Source organism: Apodemus sylvaticus, chromosome 2 (genome assembly GCF_947179515.1).
Source record: "Apodemus sylvaticus chromosome 2, mApoSyl1.1, whole genome shotgun sequence".
NCBI classification, from domain to species: Eukaryota; Metazoa; Chordata; class Mammalia; order Rodentia; family Muridae; genus Apodemus; species Apodemus sylvaticus.
The window spans coordinates 22,983,646-23,006,709 of NC_067473.1; the positions used below are offsets into that span (position 1 = coordinate 22,983,646).

The window sequence follows — 23,064 nt, forward strand, 5'->3', positions numbered from 1 at the left end:
TCCCTGTCCTGTGCATTTATCTTAGATCTTGTGATATACCTCCCATTAAGTAGTACATCCATCCTGTACCTTCCAATAAGTCATGAATTGTGTTAATTTTATATAGGAAGGGAGGGACAAGGAAGGAAGTTGGACTTCTTCCTAATAGGAATAAGTAAGTCTCTCTCTAGTTATGCCTTGGTTTCTTAGATGGGGTCAGAGTGCTTCTGTTTGTGGCACAAGAGCTGCACCATGTAAGGAGAATTTGAAAGAACAAAGGGGGAAGGCTATTAATGCAAATCACTTTAATCTTTAAGGAAAGGATTCATACAAATATAAGATTCATATTGGAAAACCTAACTTTGCATTGAGAGTCTCACCAAAGATTTAGGTATGGATGGATACATTTTGAGAGAGAGAGAGAGAGAGAGAGAGAGAGAGAGAGAGAGAGAGAGAGAGAGAGAGAGATCCTTAATGCCTAGTTGACTTCTAAAAGATTGCATCTAGTTACAAGATACAAGATTCAAAGCTTTAAAAAAAAAAGAGTAATTAGGAAAACTTCTTTCTATTGCAAGAGAAAACCAGATTGTTTCCATTAATTTTATGAGTGATTTTATTTTTGTTGGCTAAGAACTAGGCCTGGGCTGGGGCGGCGCCCAGTGGGAGGGAGGTCTGACCGAAACAGCACACTGTCTGTTTATGTCACAGACATGCCTTGCATTCATGTCTCTGAGGCTACACGGCTCTCCCGACCTTGCCTCCCTCCCTCTTCCCTGTCCCACTGGGCTCTCAGTGCCCCTGATGCCCCATTTGAGCATTTCGGCTCAGTATCCTCGGCTCACCCGTCGGCCTTCAGGGTCACCCGTCGGCCTTCTGATCCTTTCCTCTGCTCTGCATTCTTCTGGCTCACTCCTCAATTCTTGTAAGAGTCTCTCCAAATGGTTTCTCCAAAATTCTGCCTGTTTCCCAGTTCTCTTTGCCCTCCGGAGTCCTGATTGGTGGCGTACAAGTCTTCCAAAGCACCTTTGATCGTAAGTGCCGTCCCTTCCCTGACATATGAAGGTAACCCCTCATTTTGTGGGGCATTCCTACCTTTCTCAATATGCATCTGTCCTGCTAGCATCTACCCCACAAAATCCCACTATCTATGCTCGGGACATACTCCATCATTACCTGAATTTTATTCAGAGTCAAATTACAGGAAGGTCAAACATTTTGTGGGAGAGTACTGGATTGCTGCAATCCTTTCTGTTGCTAGGGGGAAGAAACACAAGAAAATCAGATGCTCTGGCAGAGATACACCGAACAGGAGCATTCTTGTCTCCTGCCACATAATGAGAGTCAGCTGCTATCACATACAAGTAGAGAACCATGGAATCTGGAGCAATCAAACCTGGGTTTGAGTTTCTTCGGCTTTTTCACTTATGAGACGTTCAAAGTTCTCCATGTGTATTGTCCACTTGTTTCGTTGGATTAAAGAGCAAGCAGTTATATCACTAGTTGGTTTTAAAGAGTCTGGGAAAATTGCAAATCTTTTTCTGTAGGAATTCGTTATCCAAATTAGACATGATGGGCACTGAACTGTTCAGACAGGGCAGGCTTGTCTATGGCTTCATACAAGAAATGCCTATTTCTTGCTCATGATACATGTCCAGATGAAGTGTTGGGCAACACTGCTCATTGTTTCCTAAGTGACACATCCGCAAAGTGCTGCCATTGGAAATGAGATTCACCACTGTGGATGCAGCTGCCTAATTCTGGCGTGTGGATAATAAACACATCTTATTAGATGGCCCTGTCAATGTGTATTATTGCACTTCCAAAAGATCTGGGGAAGACATTCCAGACGCCAGAAGCCAGAGATCTGAGCATTGTTGAATGCCATTACTGACTGGCAAACTAATGCATGGCCTCCAGGGATTCGATCTGACTGGAGCATCAAGGAAATTAACCCCACCCCACCCCCCAAAAAAAGACAAACACAGGGACATAGGACAGAAAAGCTGGAGTTCGGTGGGCCAGGCTGTCTGATGGAGAAACCACAGCACTCCAGAAGCTCCATGTGTTTCTCACATACAGTTGAATAGGGAGACAAGAATTTTACATACAGATGAATAAGGAGGCGGGTTATTGCAAAGAGCTAAACAAGAGGTTATAATGTACAGGTGCATGAGGAGGCAGGTTCCGCTAACCTCAGTATGGAAAGCAGTCTTCAGCAGTGAATATCTGCGGGGAAAGCTATGGTGGACAGAGTATTCTGCAGTATCAGTGTTCACACGCAGAACCTCCCAAAAGGCTTTACCATCCTTCTAAGACTTGCTTAGCTAACCCACTCTCTTTGTAACTCTCCTGGGACGGAGACATTGCGGTTCTTGACATGACCGTGCCCATGTCAAACAGTTCACGTTCATTCAGAACTTGATCTGCCACCCACAGCTGACAGAACGATTAGCAATGATATTATATTTTTCTGGAGATGGGTAGGAAGTCCTCCTTTGTAATTTTCCTGGATCTCAAAGAGATCAGGAAAGATTTCCCAAGAAAGACAAATCTGGAGGCCAAACAGTGGACTCATGTTCAGGCCTGGGAAGAAGCACAGCCTATGACTGTCTGTAAAACAGGAAGCGAGAAGCGGGGGCAGATGACATCCCGGTGAAATGAGCAATGTCTCTCAGGTGTCACTAAACATCAGTCACTCACCTTTAGACCAGAAGGGGGTAGCAAACTGCAGCCTAAGTGACTGTCTCTCTTACCTGTGGACACCAATAATGAGTCTCCCCACATAAGCAACCCAGAAGGCTCTTTCGCCTTCCTTCTACTCAGTTCCCGTGTTGATTCTTGTATCTGTTAACTGGCGTCGCCATCAGCACTGGAATGGATGGTGCTCTGACCCTGTATGGTGCCTGATGCTTCTTCACGGCCCATTCCTAAGGATATGGAAACCATGGCTGTCCAGGGTACACATGCCACCCAGAAACCCAGAAAGTTTTCTGTCCATTCTCCTCCACCCCTGCACCAGACCTTCCAGAGGACATTCTAATTTCCTTAAATTAAAAAACAAAAACAAAACCAAAAAGCTTGTAAGCCTCCTTGTCATTTAAAAGAAAGACATGAAAGATGCAGAAAGTTTAGATTTATTTTACAAGGTCCATTCCTCCTCCCCCCTCACCATCCTTAACTTAGGCTTAATTGTAGAAGGGGCTTAATGTCTGAACATTTGAAGAGGTCCCTATCTGCATTTTGAGGATCTTCATTTACTCAAACTATCATGAAGTGGTGTTCAGATCGTGAGCATGCAGAAATGGCTGTCGGTGTTTCAAAGGAAAGAGGGAAGGGTAAAGCCTCAAGGAAGAAATCTGAGTGATGGACTTGCCGCATGTCGACTGGGGAAAACTGCAAGAAACTTCCCTGCACTGTGATTCTCAAACTCTTAGTCTAACGTTCGAGAGAAGGGATGATATAAATTTTTCAAGAAACTGTGTGGGTCAGGGAACTGAAGCAGGTCTGTGCAAATTACCCTGGACACCCAAGCCAGCAAGCACAGCAGCGGGAGGAGTAAAGTAGGGGAGCAGTTAAGTTTGTGGTTGCTATGGCAACCATATTGCCAATTGAAATGCTTCTCACCTGACTCCACATTCTCCCCCCTTCTTACCTGGCTCCTGAGGGTTTGAGGTCCTCGCAGTCTTGATGCTACCGAGTCACCTTACAGAGAGATGCCATGAAACCCAGAAGTAGCTGTCTCCTAACAAGGGAGGCAAAAATGCTTGTGCCTGAGAGGAATGGGTTAAAATGCACATCCAGTTTATGGGAGACGTGAAGGTGAGGAGGCTTCCTAGCCACATGCTGATAAGCCACAGCTCTGGCATGATGGAGCCAAGGGGGAACCACAAAAATCAGCAGAGATGACTGGGACCAGAAGTGAACCTCTGAAGACCATAAGAAGCCCTGTTGGTAGTCATGGAAACAGAGCTGGCCCAGAGGAAGAATGGGAGCACTGTTCAACTTGTATACCTACCCCGAAAGGTCACCACGACATGCCACCTGGAGACATGTGAAATTCCCCCCAAGTACTCAGTTCAGTTATGTCTGCAATCTTCTCTATGAGGAAGGTAGATGGCCAAATTCAGAACAACTGGAAGCTTTAGGGTAATGTTTATCCTACCAAAAACAAACAAGCCAAAAAAAAAAAGGAAAATAAAATATAGCCTACTAAGGAAAGGGATTGATGAGATTTAGTAAGAATGGCTGGTATAGAACTAATTTCCACTTATCTTTTATCACTGACACCAATGTTAATAAACAATAAAAGGAAGGGACAGTGAGGGGTTCTTTTCTTGGTAAAAGATGCTTTCCACTCACCTCCTAAACACCTTGGGATGGTCTGAACAGAGGCCCATACAGTCCATGAGGTTTCCCTGTTTGCTGTCACCTTCATTAGATACAATGTTCTATGCTTTGGAGGCTCTCTAGAAGGAACCCCCCCATATATATAAAATCATGAATGTCCCTAGACTGCATCCTTTGTTCCTTCATGTCCTGATCATGGGTGGCATTTCCCTGGCACTGTGTTGTAGGCTCGTGTCCAGCAGGACGATGACTGCTTCATGCCTCAGCCCACTGCTGTCTTGATTGAGATCCTCGTTACACAGCCTGTGGATCCAGTGGCCAAAGGCAGAAGGTCCATGTGCCAACTGGAGATTGTATAAAATATTCTGCATGTAGCTGAACACGCTGCTTTCTGGAGAGCCTTGTCCTGTGCGCTTTGGTTCTGCCATGTATGTGTCTTTAACTGGGAAAGTGAAGGGCTGCTGAGTGAGTCTCAGAGCCCCGCACTCACTCCTAGGAGACATGCTGATGAGTTTATTGCCCTCTGGCATTTTGGTAAGAGTAGAAAGAGGGGTGATATTCAAGAATCCAGTTTCACAGTTCGGATAGCTCTTCATTCAATTTGGAAGCAATTCATAACTAGAGGTTAGGTCTGTCTAGGCTTGGATATCAGTAGCAAATGACTCATGGTCAAGAGATGATTATGGCACAGGTATACCCTTAGCATAATAGCCCTCCGGTAAGTGCCCACGGCTGTCTCTTTTGTCAGGGTCAGTAGTATTTGTGCAATTTCACTGAAGGTTCTTCTAATAGAAAGGCATGCTTTCTGTTGTTTCTGAAGCATCTCAATTTCTTTGTCTGATTGCTCAGAGAACAACCCCCCCTCCCCCATAGTAACACCTTATCTCACTTCAAACACCATCTCTAGTGAAAGGTCTAGGGAAAAGCCACCATTTTCTCCTTCACATTTTACCCCACATATACCAGAGTCTAAAAACCAACCTTATTAGATTTGCTCTTGCTAAAAAAGTAGTGATCGAGACCAGTTTAGCGTTAGTATATTAGTCAAAACACAGGTGTTGTATATCCTGTTTGGACAAAGGTACTCAAAAATTGACTATGAGAATTCTATTGACTTTTGAGATGTGGGAGGTTAGTAATTCACAAATGAAAGAGTATTTCTGAGCCAGTATCTCAGGCCCAGGCTCATTTCTGTGACAGTTCATGCAGGGCACCTGACTCCAATATTTGCCAAAGGAAAGAAAGTAAAGTGGCTCACTGGAGCCCAGTGGATGCGTCTGCTTTTCAATCAATAGACTTTATACACTATGCTGTCTGTTTAATCATTATTTCTAAATGGAATGGGGATGATTCCCCCCCCCCCCCGTGATAACATGAAACAAACAACCAAGTAGATTCTTTTCCTTTAATTCCAAATGACACCCAGTATAGAGCAAGCCAGAGCTTTTGAAAGGGACTTAACAGGAAGTCGGGAGACGTGATAGGTGCTTAGGGTGCAGTTTTAATGCCAGCAGACTGGAAAACAAACAGCGCGGCCCAGACAAGACGTGGCTTTGTTCTTCAGCATCTGTGTGAAGAGGAAATAAGATCTTTCTGGGATGTGCTCCCTACTCACAGGTGTAAAAGAGAAAATGTCACATTCTTGCCCTGCTGCATTGTGTGGGGTGCTAGTGTGGGGCAAGGCAAAGGGGGCACCGCCTCGCCCCTCATGCTAGAAGCTCCATTCATTGCATTGCTTGGTGCCTTTGTTTCCGTCTACCGCAGTGGACAGTATAAAAGCATGAAGCTTCCCGTAATCCGAGAGCCTGGAGCACACTGGCTCCTCTCGCTGCATTCTCCAGCTCTGTTGCTAGTGGAAGTGAGATGCTGACCCTGAGCCTTACAATCGGTCTTCTTTGCTCTGGCACTAGACCACTGAGTTGTTGGCACATCGATTGTCTTATTCCAGGAGGAAACCAACTGTGCTAATGTAATGTCTTAGTCGTCAGACATCACAGGCTCCCCATTTTTAATGAGCTGCAACTCCTCATGCAAGGCGTGCAACCACGGTGAACCTACGTGACTGACAGAGTGACGAGGTTTGCTAATTCAGTACAGTCGCTCTTTCCAGGGCTTGGTGGCATTTCAGAATGCCAAACGCTGCAATTACAAAGTCCGTCTGAGGTTGTATGTTAATCGAAGACAGCCGATCGTGTCTGAATTATAAAGGACTGCACAGCAATAAAGATTGTGTTACTCTTCCATTTCTTCCTTTTAACTTTATGGAAATACAGGAGTGAACACGCCAGGGCATGAAATTCTCCAAATTGTCCCCAAGGGCTATGTTTTTAAAATTATGGTCCTTAGGAGGGAGCTTAATTTCTATGTCTTCATTCATTCCTCACACTGACTATTCCTCATGGGTAAAATAAAACATTTCAGCATTTAATGTTACAGACCCAGTACTTAGCAATTGCAGTAGTCATTGGAAGAAGCAGCTGAACTCTCCGATTTCATGGTATCTTAAAGAGGACATCAGTTGCCTATTACCCTTGAGGCAGGACCTCAAGAATTCAGAAGTGTGAGGTGTGCACGCCTTCCCCTGGGTTGGGACATAAGGCTCCCCTTCTCAGAGCACTGTTCTATTACAAGTTGCATAAAGTCTCAAGTCCTTTAAAAGCTTCTACTGTGCCTCCCTGGTCAGCCTCTCAGCCTCCTTGCCTCCGCGAGCCTCCTCAAGCTGACGTGTGAACACGCTCCTCCAACATCAGCCACTTGCTGCCTTCAGGCCATTAGCTGGGCAAAGCCAGCCCTTTCCCCTTGTCTAGCTGTTGCATTTGGAGTTTCTTTCTTTCCTTGTTAGTTTTTTGATGTGTGTGTATGTGTGGTGTCCCTGTGTGTGTATACATGTTCACATGTGTACACATGTGTGGGTACAGATGTATGCCCATGCAGATGTTTTCACCAATTGCTCTCCACATTACTTTAGCTGAGGCAGGGCCTCACACTGAACCCAGAGCTTGCCAGTTTCCGCTCCTCACTGGGCTCTCAAATCCAGGCTGAGGACTTAGACAGCCAGCAGGCTATGTTCTGGGCCATCTCCACATTCCCTGGACTTGCCTTCTGACTCAAAATTCTTCTCTACTGTGTCAGCAGTTCTGGAGTAAGGCTTATACATCCCGTTTTGACTGGGGATAGTTGTCCTGGTGAAACTCTAGAGCTCTTAAAATGCCATACAGCTCTGAAACATGTTTGGTGGTCTTCAAAAAACCAACACAGTCCTGACTGGCCCTGTTTGACTGTGCCCTGTACCATGAAATACTCCCATTGCTAATGTCGAGGGAGACTGCATAACAACTATCTTGCAACATTTCTAGAAATGTGGGGTTTTTACCCTCTCATATTAGTGTGTGTATATGTTTCAAATGACCATTGGGGCCTTGCCTTATTAGCAAGTCCTAGCATTAAACTGCCTTTTATATTGTGAAACCTTACTGCTCTTAAAAATAGGTGCTTGAAGAGGATCATGGTGGTTCCTGTCTGTAGTACCAGCGTTTGCAATGACAGGGTAGGAGGATGCACAGAGATATTACAAAAAAAGAAAAAAAGAAAAGAAAAGAAAAGAAATTACTTTTCAGGAAAAAAAGATGTTTACTAAGTGTTTTCTGAGGGAATTTGGGTGGATGTTAGATGGAATCTCTCCTCTACCCCTGCCCTCAGCAGACTCCTCTCCAGTACATGAACTGTGCTAACCTGTGATTCTCGTCAGGTAAGGGTGGCGGCCTACTGTCTGCGGAGCACACCACACAGGCACTCCAGCGAATGGGTCTGTGGAAAGTTCTGTGGAACAGAATGTGACTCATTAAGACCTCAGGAAAAAGAGATGGTCCCAACAACAGAGTCAAGGTTGGGTCTCTTCTAAGAAGAGTGAGGACTCCCAGGTCCGTCTGGAGTGGAGGGACACGGCTGGCCCAGCTCCTGTCTTCCCATCCCTCAGCTTGTTGCCCTGTTTGCTCTCCCGGTGTTTGTGGCTCCTGTCTTTAGCTGGAGACACCAGCGCACTTCTCATTTTTGGGTAACAAAGTACCAGCCTTGCCATCTCTCTCTTCTAATAACACTGGAGGCCATCACATGTTAACTCTGTTGCGCTTGCCAGAGTTCCCAACTCTTTCTCTGTGGCAGTTTTAAAACGAAGCCTCACTTCACAGGATCCCCCTCCCTCCAGGCAAACTGGGACTCTCCATCTCTCACATTCCTGTAAAGATGTGGGTCCTAGTGTCAGGGCCATCAGCGTTTAAACCCGAGATAGACTTCCTGCAGGCAACGTTCCACGGGACTTAAAAAGAATAAATTATGGAAGTTTCTTCTTCCATAGGACATGGTCCTATTTTCAGATGTTTTTTATTAGAATAAATGGTAAGACACTTTGGATGGGAGGAAATGCCACATGAGTACAACATGTTAGCGTTTGCTTCTCACAGTAGTACGTGTATGTTCTGAAATTACATATTTTACACTTTGCCATGACTGTCATAACACTATAACAACTAAGGGCATAATAATATAAAGATGCTCAAATGCTTGGGCACAGCGGTGTGTGACTTTGTGCAGGCACACTGGAGAACGTTGCAGTTCTTGCTCGAAGCTCCCACATGTCAGCATTCAGCCATCTGTCTTGATGGAGGAGGTGTGCATCACTGCCTTTGTCAGGTAGTTTCATGGTGCCGCCCTGGGGACCTTAGCGGCCTGTCTGGCAGCCACGTCAGAGCAAGAGACCAGCCTTCAACTGCTGGCATTTCCTGGTTAGGAAAAAAAAAAAAAAACCCTGCTCTAAAGCATTTTGTGATAGTGTTCGGGGGTGCTCTTTTACGACTGGACATGGCTAGTGTAATGCACTGCTATTCATGTTCCTGTTAAGGAAAATTCTACAGTAAAAGTTTAGGGCCTATGGTAAATTTACCATTGTAAGTTTACATAACTTGACAACACAATGCTCACTCTCACAACAGGTGGGAAAGAGTAACACAGTTTACAAGTGAAAGATGCCTCTTAGGTTGGGTGCCAAAGTTGGTAAGGGGAAAGTGCCAGGAGATTCAGGAGAATGGCACAGTCAACAGTTCATCCCAAGACAGGGCCTGTAGCCACAGCAAGCAGAAAGGAAAGTCAGGTAACAGGGCCAGGACAGTGCCGCTGTGTGCCTCTGGATTCTGCAAGTGGCTGCTGTTACTTTGTACCTCACGAATATAGAATTAAAATTTTCCCATGAGCCTGGCACAGTGACATCATTCTCTACCAAATGATTAAATGTCATCTGTGTATGCTACAGAAATTAATTTTAGCTTCACAGATTTTACTAAATATAATAGTTCATCAAGTGGGTGCAAAATTATAGGTGATCATATATACTAAATTCAACACCTTAAGCATTTTGGACCATAGTGCTGCATGATTACTTTGAAAAACAATGGGTTTACCCAAAAGGGAGTCATACCTTCTTTCAAATATTTTAATTAAAATGCAATGTGAACCTTTGTGGTTGTCTGACTGCCAAACACTATAAACAGTCTTATGGGATTTGCGTGCGCACCCTTGGTGAGTTGCGAAAAATGCTGCGTCTGCTGAATTCCATGATGTTGCACTTAATTTATTTAAATATATCTTAATAAGTCTGTGATGTATATGGAGGGTTAAGGCATCAGAATCCCGTTTAATTAACTTACACTCACTTGGGGGCCAGTCACTTGTAAAGGTACGCTTGAGCAAATAAAAAAAGCTTCAAATAACAGGAAATGCTTGGAAGCAGTAAGGCAGCTTGGTGAAGACTTCCCTATTAGCTTTGTTATTGAAATGGTTTCAGTGAGATATTTTAGACCTCATGGTTTATTTTTGGATTTTACACACATATAATTATAACTTAATGTATTGGTGTAATATTTGATTTTCTGTAAATTTGTCTGTTCAATACCTGATTTCTGTCTTGGTTCTGAGAAGACTGCATCAGGAGTCTCCCTGGGCCTTCTTGGCACTCCCTAAGGTGGGCAGCAGTCTGAAAGCTCTCAGTCTTTTGTCTATATGTGTCTAAATTATGACCAGGTTTTTCATTTGCATAAACTCAACTTAATAAACAGTCACATTCTTTTCAGTCAGTACTGGTCCTGCACCATATAATGCCTGGCCTTTCATGAGGACTTCAATAAATGTTTGTTGCTAATGATGAGTATTGAAATGATATGTTAAACCCATCTCCTCAGTTGAGAAATGCTTTGTTTTTGAGATGTCAGACTTACAGCTTTGCCTGGAGTTTTTCTAATTAAAATCACTACTTTGGCACAAAGGCTTGAAATGTGCAGAGTTGCTGCAATTAGTGAATTGTGCATCCATATGGATGTTACCAAACAGCTTTCAACTTAAAGGATTTGGGCTATTTTGAATGATGGGCCTTCTGGTAAGCTTAAAACAAAGCTTGTCTTTCTCTGTATTCATTTTAATTAATAGTATCTTGCTGGTCTCAAAGATGTGTTGTCTTCTGGAGGGAGGAAACATGATTATCATAAACCAGAAATAAGTTGCAGAACTAGGCTTAACTACGTCTCTACATGTATCTGTTTTATTCTCTCTCCCACTCTCTAGCGAGTCAGTACAGGGCTAGAGAAACTGGAAAACACTGATTTCAGATGTTTTTAAAAGAAAACCTGTATTTCTAGCTAAATCACAATATGCACTCAGTCAACAGGATAGTAAGCTAAACTGTCAGCAGATTTTCTGAATTGATTACAGCCTTGATTAAAACATGTTCAGAATATAAAAACTGATCATGTGGTGTGTACATGCACATAAATGAGAATGTGTATATGTATGTATAGACATGTGTACATATATATATATATATATACATACACATATATTTGTATATATGTATGTGTGTATACACATAAACACATACATATATGAAATATCAGGGTTGACCGTGAGGTACTTAGCAATTACTGTCTTATTTGTATATTTATGTCTGTGCAATAGCTGTGCTTGAAGATGAATTAGATAAAAAAATGTTTTTCTTTGTGCTTTAAACAAAGTGACACAGAGACTTAGAGATAAGTTGGTGACTGGCCTTACACAATTTGTATGTGAAATCTTGTAGACATGAAAGTCGGAAGAAATATTCTGAGCTTCATTTTCTACAAAACCAGAATAAGTTTTGTAGACACTTAAGTGTGTTAGTAAAGGCTCTAATTTCTGAGTATTTTTAAACCACTCCCTCAATACTTTTAGAAAAACATTCTGATAGCCACCATATCTGCTGATGGGGAGTGGAGATAGATCCGATTTTAAATGCTGGTTTGAAAGCCATGAATGTGAAGCAGTTTCTTAGAAAGTAGTCGTTGAGTATGTAGGAAGTCAGTGAACATAAAAAAAAGAAAAATCAGACTTTTTGTAATTTCCTAGAGTGCATAGGAAAAGTGATTGTTCCAACTGTGAGGGGAAGGCATAAACCCAGTGAGTCCACTAAAGGGACAGCACCACTGCACGGCAAGTCCCCTTTTGCTGTGTTGTTTCTCTTTTCTCCTTCATGGAACCATTGCCCGAACCCTCTAGAGTTGGCTCAAAGCTGCCCTAACTTTGCCATATTACCTGGGTGTTTTATTTCTGTTTTCCAAGTGTGTAATTAATTACAAACTTACCTTTAAGTGTAACCACCCGTCTCTACTTGGAATTCATTAGTTTTATTCTACCTCGGAAACAAATAAAATTAAACTTGATTAAGTGATATTCTTTTCTTTTTTAAGATAGGGTTTCTCTGTGTAGCCCCAGCTCTCCTGAAACACACTCTGTACACCAGGCTGGCCTCAAACTGGAGATCTGCCTGACTCTGCCTCCCTAATGCTGGGATTAGAGGCTAGGATTAAAATCATCACACCCAGCTATGACATTCCATTTTTTAAAAGAATTTAGTTCTTTTATTAATCCTATATTGGATTTGCTGCATGAAATGGATTCCTTTCTGCCAAAAATTAGTGTTTCTTCTCAGTTAAGTAGAGACCCTCCCCTCGTCTCTGCAGTAGAAGAGATGTGTCCCTTGGCCACACCTAGAACCTGAAAATGTCCCCTCCATGACTTAGATGATTGAAGAAAAACATACAGTTGTTTTCATTTTGAACCAAAATAATCACTTTTCTCCAGAGAGGCTTAGAGGGAAATGTTTTTAAGTCCTTCTGTAGAGAAAAGAATACTTTAAGGAGGGACAGTGGGCAGACCGGGTGTCCGGTTGAGGGAAGCCCACAATAAAAATAAACAGAAAGCCTTGGAGAGGGTAAACAGGCCAGCATGAAACACAGGCCATCTGATCCCATGCAAGGCGCTGATCTGGGGCCTCGGTGCAGCTCTCCCTCCGGCGAGTAAGCGGCATGCATGTGTGTAGTGGCGTGTGAATGTACACACAAAGATTTATCAGAGAGCACAGAGGGAATTAGAGAGAGCCTGGCCTGTTTTGAATCTGAGTCTGTTTGCTTGCATTTAGCACTTAAGGGCTCCTACATTCTGCTTGCTCAAAAGAGTGAGGAAGCACTCCTGCCTTGTGCCTCGAATCAGCAATGCATGAAGTGCAGCTGCAGAGATAATACGTTTTCCCCAAAGGCTTTGGCTGAGCAAATTAGGTGTCAATGGGGTGCCGGCGCAGGCAGTACTCTCTCTAATTAGTCTCTTGAGCCTAGTTGGTGGCGGGTAAGAGATGATCTAATCAATTGGTCTGTGTCTGATGGTTGGTGTAAAAATCCTACCAGGCACAGTCCCTCCCACAGGTCACCCACCTGCGCAGCGGGACTCCTCATTTTCATTTCCCATCTCTTCTATCACATGATGCTGACAGTTGGTTTTAAGAAAATTGAATCCAAAAAAAAAAAAAAAATCTAGTTCATAGGGCACATGGGTCAGAACAAAGTTGCATTATGGGTACCAGAGATCCAATTAATTAATATTTATAGCTGGGAAGCTCTATGTAGATACTTCTGAATAAGGATTTTATCAACCGGATCCAATTTATTCCTTAAATCACTCATTTTAGGAAAAGGGAGCACTGTGAAAATTGAAAACTAGTTTAAAAAAAATGGTACCCACCTGTCCTAGTATTTACATACCTAGGAGTAGCTGTTTGTGCCAACCATTCAACTTATACTTTGTATTCATTGTATTGTGCATGTGATGTACTGTAATTAACAATCAAGTGTAAGAGGAAGATTCACATCGCCATCATATTTTGCTTGCCTAGCATAGCCTATCTTCATTCTTTCAGTCCAAATCCCCACCCAGGAAGTTCTTGATTGCACTTCAATTTCTAAACATCTGTGCTTTCTGTAAAACTTGAAGCTGACGATGCCCAAGGTGAGAGGATAGGTATCCCGTGCTCTGTAAAAGCATCTGGCGGGGTGGATGGCATAAAATCTGAGCTGTTCACAGTCACTGGTAGGAGGTATGCTGTCATTGGCTTCTCTTCTATTTTCGTATTCTTTGATTCTCCCATTAAATGTCAGAACCTAAAGCTAAGTAATGGACTTGCCATAACCACTGCATTGACATTTACTAGCCAATTATCAATAGTGTGTATTGGCCCTTCCTATCTCAGTCTGCCACACTCTAGTCTAACCCTATTACACTTTAGTTAGGCATACGTGATTCTCATATAGATTGTAGTCAGAATCAGGACAGCACAAGGCCAAATAAGTAGTATCAGGATACAGCAAACACCTTGAATGAGCTCAAGAAGATAGTCAAGTGTATGATGTCCATATAATTTATTGGCATGTGAACTCAGGTATAATGGAAATTAAATCATTCCTTTATGAATATAAAATGATGTCATAAAAATCCTGTTTTCCCTATACCAAAGAATAGATCCCACCCACCACCATCCTTGACTGATGGCATGTTTGTCAATAGCCTTCTCCTCCATACCAAGCCAAGTAATGGGCGCCGTGGCTAGAGCAGCTCCTTGGTACTAGCTGTCTCAGGAATGAGCCACAGCTCAGAGCTGTTTGGCTTTGATAACTGTATCATTCCCACCCATCCCCATGGTTTCCTTTTCATTTCCTGTTCTTCATCAACTACTTCTGGTGTGCCTGATCTATGTCTGTGCCATGCTCTGGGTACCTATTGGTTTGGTCAGTGATGTAATTACACCATATGCAAGTCGTTAACTTGCTTCCTCAAGGGAAATATCTGCTTCAGGAAGGCAACTTGGGCACCAGGTCTCCATTTTGTTGATTAAAGTGATGTGAGGAAGGAGAACCAAGTACAGACGGATTCATCTGGAGAGTCGTACAGGTTCCATGTGCAGACAAACACTTGTTGACAAGAACAGCAGGAAGATAGTCTCCCTGGAAGAGTTGGAATCTCATTCTGTTCAAGCATCATGGGATAAAAGGAGGCCTCTGTCATCTCCTTTACTACAGGTGGTTGGTAGTGAGATAGGGACTGGATAAGGATGCTTGAAATAGAAAGTGTCCTTGAAATACTGTGGGAGCAAGTGTTCTCTCTTCCTGATCTCAAGATCAAGATTTTCAAGCATAACTCAAAATATGTCTTCCTCAGAATGCAGATGGCAGAAAGAACATTTCTTTATTTCCCAGAAAGACGTAGAAAGGACACAAGGAGCTGAAGGAACTTGCAGCTCCATAGGAGAAACAATATTAGGAACCACCCAGTACCCCCAGGGCTCCCAGGGACTAAACTGCCAACCAAAGAGTACACATAGAGGGACCCATGGCTCCAGCAGCATATGTAGCAGAGGATGGCCTTGTTGGACAATAAAGGGAGGAGAGGCCCTTGGTCCTGAGAAAGCTCAATGCTCCAGTATAGAGGAATGCCAGGACAGGGAAGCAGGAGTGGATGGATTGGTGACCAGGGGGATGGGGATGGGATTAGGGGATAGGGATGGGATGGGCTAGAGTGTTTTCAGAGGAGAAACCAGGAAAGGGGATAACATTTGAAATGTAAATAAAGAAAATATCTAATAATAATAACAACAAATCATGCCATGCTATTGTCAGTTAGGCACTGGCCGGCCTGCAATCTCTGTCTGTTCCCGGCCTGGTACATAGCTCGAGATGGAGGACCAAATGTTTTCCCTTGCCAAGGCCTCTCCCACCAATGCTGGCTGTGCCTCTACAGAGCTCTGAGATAGCCTTCCTGGTCCCCACAGGCAGTCCACTCCATATCTTTCCCTAGAGTTTGCTCCTTGTCCCATCTTCCCATCCCAAAGCCTGGCTGAATTCTGCCTGGCAGCTAAGTTCTTTTCCCCTGGCCCACCTGAGGAAAACATGGAAAACACCAGGCAATCTTAGTTCAGAATCAACAGATAACACAACTGCTGGGTGAGAAATCTATCATCCTAAACTCATCAACTGTTCTCTTAGAACTGATCTCTCCAGATCCTGCTGGGTTTTGCCACAAGATCTAACAGTCCCAGGCCTACATCTTAGTCTGCTTTGTTCCTGCCTTATGTCCAAAAGTGCTGTGTTCCTTTCTCCTGAGTTCCCTCTACCTCTCTCAGACCCGGAAGGCCTGCCTCCTCCTCACCCAGTAATTGGCTTCTTGTCATCTTTATTACCCAATCAATCAGTTAGGGAAGAATTTCACTACAGGGGTGAGGCTTTGGGGATGTTGCATGTAATGAAGTCTGTGCTATGGTTGTGACTTCTTTTAGAAGAGACTTAATAATAGTGTCTCTGGGCAGAGGCAAGGGGTAGATCCCTGTCGATAGAGAATGCCACAGAGCAGCAAACCTTTGAAATAATAGTGGATGAGTTAGGATTTGGAGGTAGCAAAGGGCTTGCCTTGCGTGCTGTATCTATCCACACCAAGACCTAGCCAGAAATGTGAAAGAAGGAGGCTTTGACTTACATCCCATCCACTCAGATGGCAGAGAGCTTTCAAGAATGGAAGAATGAACCCTCCCTCATGCCATACCCAAAACACAGAAAATGAGTGAAAACCAGAAAGTATAGGGAATCATAGAAGAAAATGTAGGATGTAATCTTTATAACCTAAGATTTCACCATCACATTTTTAAATGTGGCACCAAAAGTATAAGCAATGAAATAAAAGTATGTAAATTGAACTTCATCAAAATCCAAAGGATTTACTAGAAGTTACTTGCAAGTTGTATGATGAGACGTTAACATCCAAGTTACACAAACTACAACTGAGCCGCAACAACAAATTGAATTACAACGTGAGGAAAGGACTTGAATGGATAGTTCTCTGAAGGAAGACTTCCATATGGTAGCTAAGCTCATAAAAAGGTGTTCCACACCACTAGCTATTAAGGAAAGGTAAATCTATAAAAGTCAGTCATTTCACCATAGGAGATTAACTATAGCTAAAAAACAAAACAAGGGTTGTGAAGGGTAGGGTGAAACTGAAGCACTTCTTCATTGCAAGTGAGGAAAAACTTTAAAAGAAGAATTTCCTTATGATCCCAGAATTACACCTGCAGCTGTACAACCAAAAGAATTCAAATCAGGAATTGGAGCTACAGTCACCACATCTGTGTTGATAGCAACTTTATTTACATCAATGACAGGGCAATCCTCAAGTACATGTTAACTGACACATGGAGAAGGACCATGTCATGTAGGCATGGAAAGACATTACCTGGGCATTTTGTAAAATGATGAAGTACTGACATATAGTATACAGCATGGTAAACCTCAAACCTGTCATGTTAGTCAAGAGCTGCCCAGTGCAACAGGTCACATATTCTATGATTTCCTCTTAGATGAACTATTCAGAATAGGTAACTATACAGAGAGAAAGATTGTTGGTGTTAGCAAGGGACCGTGAGAATGACTGCTCTAGGTGGCCCTGAGACTCCTTTGAAAGTGATGATACATTTTGAAATTACATAGGGAGAATGGCTGTACAGAGTTGTAAATGAACTAAGAACCACCAAATTATGCACTCTGAAATGCTTGATTGTTTGTTATATGTCTTTCACCTTCATAAACTGAAGAGGTGGTTAAAATTCTGAAAATTCATCAGAGCAAATAGAGATGAGTAGAGGTAGGGTTGCTGTGGTTCTAATGTGTCTTAAGTTTAAGAATGGGGTGTTTGCACTCTGGGTTCAGACACCAAATGTCCTCAGTGCTGCAGTCTATGGAAGCAGCATCAGGGTAAGTGCATGTGACGTCTTTGAAAGGGTCGAACCTGCGTCCAGCTGGATGACAAGATATTCCTGTAGATGACAACAGGCAGTAGACAATGGCTAGGCAGTGACTGGGACCACAGTCCTAATCCTAGTTGATGAATAGGTTCTGGTAGGGAGTGAAAGGGATGCATCTGCTCCTTCATCTTTGGGACAAGAACTTGGGAGTTCCACACTGTACCAAACTATGCATTCTCTTTCCTACCCACAGGTTCAATAAAAAGGAATAAGAGCTTGAAAAAGAGTATGAATATTCCTTCATTCTCAATGAACCCCTTGCCTACAATGTGTTCTCATTATCAAGCTGATATCTTTGGAACCATTAAGGCTTGTGGAGAATGTTGGGAAGGGCATGCCAATTGTGGTCACATTGGCCAGATTTCATGCTGATAAATCTAACATAACTATATGGCTGGTTTTTAAATGCAGGGGTATGATCTATTGTCTCACTCACGTTCATAAGAATAGACGTGATGATTTGTCCTTCTATTGGTTTAGGAGGCACGGTGTTCCAGGCACTTAATTAGGCCCAGCATTGCCTCTAATAGTTTAGGGAAGGAATTTAGCTGCATGTATTTTTCTCTAAAAGAGAGGACTTTAGCCCATTTACATTTGTGAAATTACTGTATTTCGTGGGAAGGAAATATAGTCAGGATATTTGTTTATCATATTTAAGAAATGTTTTCATAGAGGAAATTGTTCCACCTCAAATGTGTGTGCTTGGCATAGCTTTGGAGAACAGCAGTGCACTGTGTGGCCTGACCAATTTTAACGTCTCAAGTATTTTAGAAGAAAATGAACGATGTAAGCTTTTTTTTTTTTCTTAATGCAGTTTTCTCTTTTCCTCCTTCCAGGATTAAGTTGTCATCATTCTGGGAAGACAAAGAAGAAGAAATAAAAATAAATAAATAAATAAAAACCACTAACGAAGTGGCCATCAGTGTGAGGGGTCCCTGGATTGGTTCTCTTCTGCTCCCTGCAGTGGATTTTACTGACATGAAAATTGAAGCTGGAAAGACCCTGTTTCCTCTGCAATTTATTTAAAACCTTTGCACGCATTTGGATACCTTGTGATTTCCAAGAACTATGTGAAGATTAAGCTTTGCTTACTGCTACGTGGCATGTATTCTTTTTTTGATCTTTTGTGTCTGGTTCTGTTTGATTTCCCCGTGCTGCACAGCGTCTCTGTGAAGGGTTTTTCTGCTTTCGGCAGCCTTGTCTTAAATACATTAAGACAACATATTTGGTGTTCACACTCCCTCAGTCATGTCTGCACTTGAAAGCCACACGGTGGCAGGAAACAATGTGTGTTTTCCCTAAGAGCAGAGTACGTTCTGCAACCACCAGGAAGGACGTTCTTTTTGCTAAAACAAACTCCATGCTTTCTGACAGACTAGACGGCATGGTCCCAGGCAGAGGGGCCCTACCTGTTGCCTGCCTTGGAGGGCTTTTGGAAATGTGAGGTTTAGTTTTGTTGTTTTCTTCTTTTTTTATTGGAAATGAGCACACATTTACACAGGAGACCAAAATCCACTAGCATTTTCAGTGGTATGACTGTTTCTGAGCAGCCATAGTTAGAGAAACAAGCACCGAAAACAAAGACAGGGTGAATGAAGGTCGACAATGACATCATCATTTTATGAAGCCTGTAGAAAGCAAGGTAACTTTCTACACGTGTTCTGGGTCTTGTAAACATCTTACTTTTTTTCCGTCAACTGTATTTTTAAACTGGAGAAAATAGTAGCGAATGTCATTCTTACAACTTGGGTGCAAAGGAAAAAAATATCTGTCAGGGTAGGTCCTGAAAGCAGCCTTGGCTGATTAAAGCTTAAAATTTAAATTTAAAAATTATCCAGAGTTAAAAATGTGCTTACTTACGACAAAGGACCTTTGAGTTAAATGGTTCAGAGTCATTCCAAGCCGTTCGGAAAGCATCGCTGGGTTCCAGACCTTAAACCAGTCTTCAATAACAAGCGTTCAAAAGGCAGATCTTGAAAGCAGTGCAGGAATTTTGCTTTAAGAATAAAAATGGTAAAGAAAGGCCCTTGTTTTAAGGACCTTTGGGACCTTGCAAGGTGCAGGCAAGTCTGTGCCACTGGAAGAGAGGGCTGCTCTAGCATATACTGAACCTTGATCTAGGGCAGCTGCCCAGTCCACGGGCAGCCTCACTGCAGAACCCTGGGAAGGCTGGGTCGAGGGGCAGTTAGGAAGCATCAGGTGAGATATGCCCTTTGCTCCTCCTGACGTAAATCCCTGGAAACGCAACAACGCATCCGTGTACAGCGAACCATGTTTTACTCCTCCTGAGAAAGAGGGCACGCTACAAGCCTGAAATGTGGCACACAATTTTAAGATCAAGACTAGAAATCACACGCCAGTTTCACCAGGGTTCTCTGATTCTCCAAGGAGGGACAGGCTTCCTTAGAGTCAAACCCAGTGTATCCTGGGAGGTAGATCCAGGTTCCTAAACTTTCAAAGGCATTGTGTCTGAGTAAGAGGCATGACCCATCCCCCCAGCCTCTCCCAGGCTCAGTCCCTGCAATCTCACACAACCCTAAGCAAGGAACTGCTTACAAAACGGTTTGGAAGAAGGCAAAGGACACCCAAGGTGACTTCACTACCCAGGAATCCAGGAATCGTGTTCATTCCTCTTTTGTGCATTCCTTCCATGGGATGTCTTCGCGGGTATTTTGATTTAAAGTATAATTAAATTGGGGAGTGCTTTAAGTGGGGAGAAAACTGTGTGTGTAATTAAGGACAGTCCCCACTGTGGTTTACTTAGAAGCCACCTCCATTCCTAGGTGAGGGGGAGATTATGTTTGTATTTCACTAAGTCAGGCGCTCTATACTAATGCTGAAGGGTTTCAATAAGAACATAAAGGTAACTAGAGTTCCGTGCCCTTGTCTAGACAGCTTCTCCTGGGAAGAAAGACAACATCACTGCTCAGTGTGGGGTCTGCTGCAGGACAGGCACACCTCTCGGGTTTAAAGGGTTTCAGTTTCCTGTCCTTGTCATCAAGGAAGGAAATCCAAAGTGTCTGCTCCCCCTCCTCCTCCACCCAACACAGTCACAGTCCCCTTCCCCGCTTGCTTTCCTGGCCTCTCCAAGGGCGTCATGAAAATCAGTACAGACTTTGTTCATTAACGTGTCATTATACTGTTAAGAGAGCACTGGAATGTTTGGTGAGATTATTTTTCTATGAAGGAATAGCTTGAGTTTGGACAGCTGCTAAGAAAAGCACCAACACTTTGGCATGACAGTTATATCAAAGCAACCTCACTGCACACAGTATTTGGAAAGGAAGTATGGGACTTAGTTTCCATCTTCTTTTAAGGGGAACCATTTAATTAATTAAGAAATACAACTTACATAGGACAGGAAAATGTGTTTGCTGTAAAATTAGAGGTATAAGGCGGGAGCAGCTATCTGCCCACCACGCCAGGATGAGAATCTGAGTGACTAAAAGTTTCCAAGAGAGTCTGTGGAATTGTAGGGACACCAGGGGCTCTTGGCACCCTCTCCTCAGTGTGTGTGACAGCCACTGTAATCAGTACTCTATGTATGCGTCCATAGCAGACACTCATCTGTGAATATTGCTAGGTTTGTAATCTTTTGTTATATAAGAGGATGTTTAGGCTGTACATACTGGGGTAGATCATTGCCTGCCCCTATATATAGAAATATGCTGCATAATTGTGCATAACTTCCTTCTCCGTTGCTGGCTTATAGACAGAGGAAATCGAATGTTAGTCTTCAGTTTCCTCGTATACCAAACTGAAAACTTTTAAATCTCAAATGAAGTAAGCAAGTTCCTGTTCTCACTGCCCCCCCCCTTCACAGCAGCATATATTAGAGGCACATTTAAAAAAAATCTTTGTAAGTGGACTTTCAGATTTTTCTTGTTTCTTTTCATCCCCCCTGCCCCCACTGGTTTATATAATGCACTGAGATGTGTACTTTTTATTGGGGTTAGTACCTCAGAGACTCATTGTGCTTCCACACAACACATAGCAAGGAGAATGGGATACTACATGTTGCATACGTGTTGCCAATTGTAATTTGTCTGTATTATGAAGGATGTAATGGTTTGTCAGCTGTCCCTGTTGTTTTCTGTAACATGATATGGAATAAAGTATAGCCAAATCTGCAGATATCATCCTGGTACATAGTCGTGTGTGTCCAATAAAACCATGTGCCATGTAAAGGAAATGGCAGCTTAAGACTCAGCAAAGCCCTTCTGAAAGAGTGACTGAAGCAAGAGACCAGCTGTACGATATAGGAGACCAAGTTGTGTTCCAGGAGGGTTCCAGAAATCTTGGAAGTCATCCACTTTCTTTGCTGGGCCAAAGTTGGTAGAAGCTCAGGGGCCCTGTGAGCCAACACTGTGAGCTACAAGGCTTCCTGCTGCCCTGTGCTCTGGCTCCCCACATGTCCTACCTAATTCAGTCACCTTTGCCCATATCCCCAAAAGAGGTGAATAGGTGACCCTCCCCTGATATTCTGTAAGGCATTGTGTAAGACTCTGCAGACATCCTAGGAGAGGCAATACTGTTCTTGTAGCCTGATCTAGTGTATACCTGTGAATACCATCTATGGGATATCTGTATCTGAGAGGGCAGGACAGTGCTGGGACCCCACATTAGGATGATAAGTTCTCTTTCATCATCTTCTTGGATCTGTCACAATCCCAAATGCACCCATACAATTTGACACGTTATCAATAAGGGTCACGACAAATATAATTGCCAATATACAGAGGGTATTTGGTGATTTGAAAGTGTTCGCAAGGCTATATTCCATTTAAGAAGTCAAGGTATCCTGGCTTCCTCTCTGCAGACCCCTACACACCAAGGGCAGCTGGCTCTCCTGTAGACACTGGCTTTCCTGTTTCTAAGTCCTCTACAAAGCTAGATTTCCATAATTAAGCAAGCTGTTTCTCAACCTAGGTGTATTGCACATATAAACAGTTCATGTGGACCACTGCTTCTCAGCCCCTGAGCTGCTGCTGCTGTATATAACACACAAAGGTACCTGTGCTAAGGGCAAATTCATTTTGAGACAGTTGCTACTGTTACCTCTGTATGCTGAGATAGGGAACTGTATCCAGGAGGCCTTCACAATAACCAAATTAGCAATAGCTTGTAAAATTTGAGGATCCAAGTTATTGTTGACAGCAAGTCACAGAAGAGTTAAAAAAAAAAAAACTTGTTCCAGGGAGGTGTTTCAAAGAAGCAAAACATAGGTTTATCTTGCACTTCCAAACAGCTTGGTGACCTCTGTTGGGAGCTACCATACCCAGTAGGCCTTGACCGTATGCCGCCATTGGTGCAATCACATGAGTTCTTAATAAGAGGGGGATAGATTACTGGAATCTGCAAAAGGCAAAGAAATACATCTGAGAGATATTTTTAACTTTCTAATATGGTGTCAGAGAATGAGTTCCAGAGTTACCCAGCATTCCTTTATTTTTCATCAGGGGGCTGTTCCATCTCTGTCAGGATGTGATGTGTGCTGCCTGAGCCAGGCAGTTAGGGTCTGGAGGACAGCACTCTTGTCATTG

General features: G+C 43.1%; 1 protein-coding gene across 2 annotated transcripts in view; it reads left to right on the plus strand.

Moving 5' to 3' along the window:
• The window catches only part of Cdk14 (cyclin dependent kinase 14), a 557,511-nt gene extending 535,854 nt beyond the window's left edge, over window positions 1-21,657 (plus strand). For both annotated transcript variants that reach the window (XM_052173165.1, XM_052173164.1), the window contains exon 15: window positions 18,358-21,657. The gene's annotated coding sequence lies outside the window, so the exon portion shown is untranslated. The remainder of the gene's footprint in view (window positions 1-18,357) is intronic.
• The last annotated feature ends 1,407 nt before the right edge of the window (window positions 21,658-23,064 follow it).